This window comes from Sinocyclocheilus rhinocerous, unplaced genomic scaffold, assembly GCF_001515625.1.
Source record: "Sinocyclocheilus rhinocerous isolate Xijiao unplaced genomic scaffold, SAMN03320098_v1.1 scaffold4136, whole genome shotgun sequence".
Classification (NCBI taxonomy): Eukaryota; Metazoa; Chordata; class Actinopteri; order Cypriniformes; family Cyprinidae; genus Sinocyclocheilus; species Sinocyclocheilus rhinocerous.
This window is the reverse complement of record NW_015638206.1, coordinates 17719-23220: the sequence shown is the minus strand read 5'-3', so window position 1 is coordinate 23220 and position 5502 is coordinate 17719. Positions and strand designations below refer to the sequence as shown.

At 39.9% G+C, this 5502-nt stretch overlaps 1 pseudogene; it reads right to left on the bottom strand.

Moving 5' to 3' along the window:
* LOC107749624 (lysyl oxidase homolog 4-like) overlaps nucleotides 1-3702 on the bottom strand; it is a 20758-nt pseudogene extending 17056 nt beyond the window's left edge.
* Nucleotides 3703-5502: the final 1800 nt, after the last annotated feature.

The following is a 5502-nucleotide window of genomic DNA, read 5'->3' as shown; positions in this document are numbered from 1 at the left end:
TGTGGATATTTTGGTGAAAGTAACTCAAAAGTAACTCAAAAGTAGTGTAACGCATTACAATTTAGACACAGTAATATTGTAATGTAACTAATTACTTTCAAAAGACAGTAACTAGTAATATATAATGTATTACATTTTGGAAGTAACTTACCCAACACTGGTCCTTGATGAATAAAAGTATATATTTCTTTTTAAATCATAAATTACCCCAAACCTTTGAATGGAAAAATATTGTGCAGCACAACTGTTTTCAACATTGATAATAATCAGAAATGCTTCTAATAATCAGCATATTATTATGATTTCTGAAGATCATGTGACACTGAAGACTGCAGTAATGATGCTGAAAATACAGCTGCGCATCACAGAAATAAATTACAGTTTAACAGAGATTCACATAGAAAACAGCTGTTTTACATTATAAAAATATTTCAAATTTTTACTCTATTTTTGATCAAATAAATGCAGCCGTGGTGAGCATGAGAGACTCTGACCTGCTCGTCCATGTCGGTGAAGTCCAGATCCATCCTGTTACTGTGCTCCACCGGCTCGGGACTGTAAACCGGCTCCGGCGCTGGCGCTGGTCTCTCAGGGTTTCGTGTGGTCTGAGCGGGCGTCACTTCCTGTGCTCGTCTGTAGGAGGCTCTGCTGCGCAGGAAGTCCGGGATCTGGTGTCCCCGCGGGGTGACGGCGCTCTCGAACCCGTTCCTGCGCAGCTGGATGCGATGGCCGGTGAGCTGCGGTGAGGACGGGCCGCGGCCGCCGCGGTGGAGGCCGATCTCGTGCCCGCGCTGAGGAGCGTTCGAGACCAGGTTAGAGATCTGAGGTGAAGGAGGCTCTTGGTACCGGGGGACGTGACCCTGGTTGGGTGGATCCGGACTGCAGACGACTCCCAGATCTTCAGCGTGAGTGCAGTCGCTCACACCCCAGCCGTTCGACCGGCACTCCGACAGAGAGCTCTCGCTGCCCGAACACCAGACGTTATCCAGCCAGATCGGACCTGAACACACCAGAACCAGTCATTTCTACTCGAGCACTGAGAGAAGAGTGTGCTGGAACACCATGAGCAGACTGTGAACATATGAAAGTCAACATGAGACAGTCACAACCTGTGAAAAACACTGACATGATGAGCTGATGGGACGGTGACAGTGTGTCTGAACGAAGGCGGTTGATCAATAAGAGCGACTGATGACGTCAGATGAAGAGGAAAGCCACATTATTTAAGTGCTTTATAAAATACGGATTTCTGCCATGGAACAAATAGGCCTATATAAAAAGGGTACTTGCGACTTTTTGTTTTAATTAGAATTTTTTTCCCAGAATTGTGAGTTTTTAACAAATTATCAATTGTAAGATGTAAATTTAGAGTTTTGACTTTTTTTTGCAATTCTTACCTTTTCCCTCAGAATTCTGATTTACATTTCGCAAATAACTCGCAATTGTTAGATATAAACTCGAAATTCTGAGAAAAAAGTTGGAATTCTAAGTTTACATTTCAGAATTAATAACTCGGAATTAATAACTCGCAATTGTTAGATATAAACTCGAAATTCTGAGAAAAAAGTTGGAATTCTAAGTTTACATTTCAGAATTAATAACTCGGAATTAATAACTCGCAATTGTTAGATATAAACTCGAAAGTCTGAGAAAAAAGTCGGAATTCTAAGTTTACATTTCAGAATTAATAACTCGGAATTAATAACTCGCAATTGTTAGATATAAACTCGAAAGTCTGAGAAAAAAGTCGGAATTCTAAGTTTACATTTCAGAATTAATAACTCGGAATTAATAACTCGCAATTGTTAGATATAAACTCGAAAGTCTGAGAAAAAATTTGGAATTCTAAGTTTACATTTCAGAAATAATAACTCGGAATTAATAACTCGCAATTGTTAGATATAAACTCGAAATTCTGAGAAAAAAGTTGGAATTCTAAGTTTACATTTCAGAATTAATAACTCGCAATTAATAACTCGCAATTGTTAGATATAAACTCAAAATTCTGAGAAAAAAGTCGGAATTCTGCGTTTACATTTCAGAATTAATAACTCGGAATTAATAACTCGCAATTGTTAGATATAAACTCAAAATTCTGAGAAAAAAGTCGGAATTCTGCGTTTACATCTTGCCAATTAACTTTTAACAATTAATAACTTGTGAATTGTGATATATACATTCGCAATTGTGAGTAAAAGAGTCAACTGTGCGATAAAAAGTGGCAACTAACATTTTAAGGCCGGGAACTTGTCGTAGTAAGTGAATTTATGTTTCTCTGTTTTTTTCCCATCATCATCATCCTCACTGAACGCCGAGTAGAGATGCTTACCGCGGCCCTCGCCGAACTTGGCGCTGTGAGCCCAGGTGAGTCCGCGGGAAAAGCCCAGTTCGCGACACACCACGTTGGCCAGATTGATGTTGACGTCGTCGTCACACACGGTTCCCCACGCGCCGTTATACAGCACCTCCAGCCGGCCCTCGAACCTGTTCCTGCCGCCCTCCAGACGCAGCTGGAGCCCCGGGACCCCCTGCGCGAGCGGAGCGACGGTGAGGAGCAGGAGGAACATCATCATCATCATCATCATGTCCTCCGCCTGCGGTCGGACACACGCATTACACATCAACCTCGCAAATGCAATCAGAGATAATGACTCCTGCCAGCAGTAATTAACCCAAAGCACAGAGCAGACAAGACAACGAGAAGTTAAAATTAACCAGAGTTCAACCAGGAGTGAAGATCAGTGGATCATGACGTGGAGATCTAAAATCACTGCAGAAGCTGCATGCGTGTATGTTCCAGCGGTCTGAGGCCGTCATCATCACATTCACAGCTGCATGTGTGTTATATCACAACCGCAGGCGTATAAACCACACACACATTCCACTGAAACGCTCAGAATGGCCTCAAAACTCACTGAGAACTGCAGCTCACGGTGGATTGAGGCTTTATGGGAATGTTCAGCCAAAACAACAATATGAGAAGATCTTTTGAGAAATATCTGGTTTTTGTCCGTATAATGAAAGTCAATGGGCTTCAATGTTGTTTGGTTCCCAAATATCTTCATTTGTGTTCAACTCAATTCTTAGTTTATAATAACTAGCAATTGTTGGGTTTAAACAAAATTCTGAGGAAAAAAGACAAAAGGCTGAGTTTACATCTTAGAAATAAACTCGAAATTTGTGCAAAAAGCTGTTTATATCTCACTGATATAAAGGTTAGACTCTAAAGGTCATGGTGGATGGAGTCTTTATGGGAAAGTTCAGCCAAAAATCAACATTCTGTCATGATTTAGAAGATATTTTGAAAAATTTCTGCATTTTATTAACCATACGGTGAAAGTCACTGTGGCTTCAGATATCTTCATGAAAGAAACTCGTACAGCTTTGACATGATAGAGAATAAATGATGACAGAATGATCTTTTTTGGGTGAAGTGTCCCTTTAAATTCAAAGAGAATGAGATTCTGATGCACGAATACACTATTATTAATCATGCAAGTGACTCCAATAAAAACTGAGAGACTGAAGGAAAACTAACAGAGGAAACCAGACAGAAAAACAATAGAGCTTCATGAAATACCCGTGAATGCTCTGAGCAGAAAACAATCAATAGATGAAGATGAATGTGATGATGAGAGGAATAATGAGCAGTAAACTCACCTGAGAGAGCGATGCGTGTGATCAGAGCAGAGCAGCAGAAAGACTGAGAGAAAGAGAGAGAGAGACTGAGAGAGAGAGAGAAACCTCTCACAGACAGCTACTGCTCTCTCTCTCTCACTTTTCCTTTTTTTCTTCTGGTTTATGTAAAGTCGAGTGATTTTTTTTCAGTGAATTGTTTATAAAGAGCAGTTTTAAAGGGACACACTCACTCTGAGTCTTACCTCAACTCTACATGCAGCAGTTTCAGTTCATTTGACTGATGTTTTACTTGATGGAGGAACACTGAAGGAGAGATTCGAGGACTCTTTTCACACCAGACATGAAGAAACACCTGGAAACTAGGGAGGCTTGTTTGTGTCATGGAATTAACAACAACAAAAAAGTAATTGCAACATTTTATCTCACAATTATGAGAAAAAAAGTCATAATTGTGAGATATAAACTCATAATTCCCTTACGGAAATTAACCATTAGTTTTATTATAGTAAAACTGTAGTAACCATGATTTTTTTTTTTATGTGTATAACCACAGTTTTATTACAAATACCATGGTTAAACTATGGTATTCAGTTGTACACAAAAAAGTGAGATGTAAACTCAGAACTCTGTAAAAAAGGAGATATAAATTCAGAATTGCATGATATAAACTCGCGAAAGCAAGAAAAAAGAATTCAGTCACAAATACCTTTTTTTTTATTCTGTGGTGAAAACTCAGAATTGTAAGATATAAACTTGCAATTTCCTTTTTTTGTGTATTTTTCTGTTCCATGTCAGAAACAGGCTTCTGTAAGAAACATTGTAACATGTTAAAAACTCTTTTTGGCAACCGCATAGCAACAAAATAACAACTACGCAAAACATCATAGCAACTGCATAGCGACGCCTTGGAAACCGTTGAGTTCAACACTGGAAAGCGTCACTCATGTTTTCCTCATTACATGTAAAAATATCTTTATGATCGCACTGATTGTTGTTCATTTATGCAGCAGTAAAGCAAACTGATGCATCATGTTTGTCAGGTTCTCCTGAAGCTCAGAATCTCAGTGTTTGTGCTGTAATTGAGCACTGGGATCTCTGGCGCGCGTCCACACCCAAAATGAGTGAGTGTGTGTGTGTGTGTGAGAGAGAAATAAACACTCTCTCTCTCTCTCCAGAGATCCTCACCATCATCACGTCCTTCTCTGAGACCCGCGTCGCTTCGGATGATGAGGAGAATTAAAGAGGACTGACATCACACTTCAAGCTCAATGAGTCTTTAACGAGACTCCGCAGATGATGCAACGTCAGACGAGGGTCTTAAAAGCGACGCAGACTATTAATGGAGACACAGACGCAATAACTAGTCTTTCTTCTTTGAGTTATTTGTGTAGACAGAGTTTAAAATGAATGATTGTTCCATTACACGTCTTAATTTCTTTCTGCTAGTTGTGGCGTCCTCTGCTGGAGAGATCTTCACTCACAGATTAATTATTAACACTGGTGTGTGTGTGTGAGAAAGTGAGTGTATATAAGTCTGTGTGTGTCTGTGAGTGTCTATAAGTGTGTGTGTGTGTGTCTATAAGTGTGTGTGTGTGTGAGTGTCTATAAGTGTGTGTCTGTGTGAGAGAGTGTGTGTGTGAAAGTGAGTGTCTATAAGTCTGTGTGTGTCTGTGAGTGTCTATAAGTGTGTGTGTGTGTGAGTGTCTATAAGTGTGTGTCTGTGAGTGTCTATAAGTGTGTGTCTATAAGTGTGTGTCTGTGAGTGTCTATAAGTGTGTGTGTGTCTGTGAGTGTCTATAAGTGTGTGTGTGTGTGTCTATAAGTGTGTGTGTGTGTGTGTGTTTATAAGTGTGTGTCTGTGTG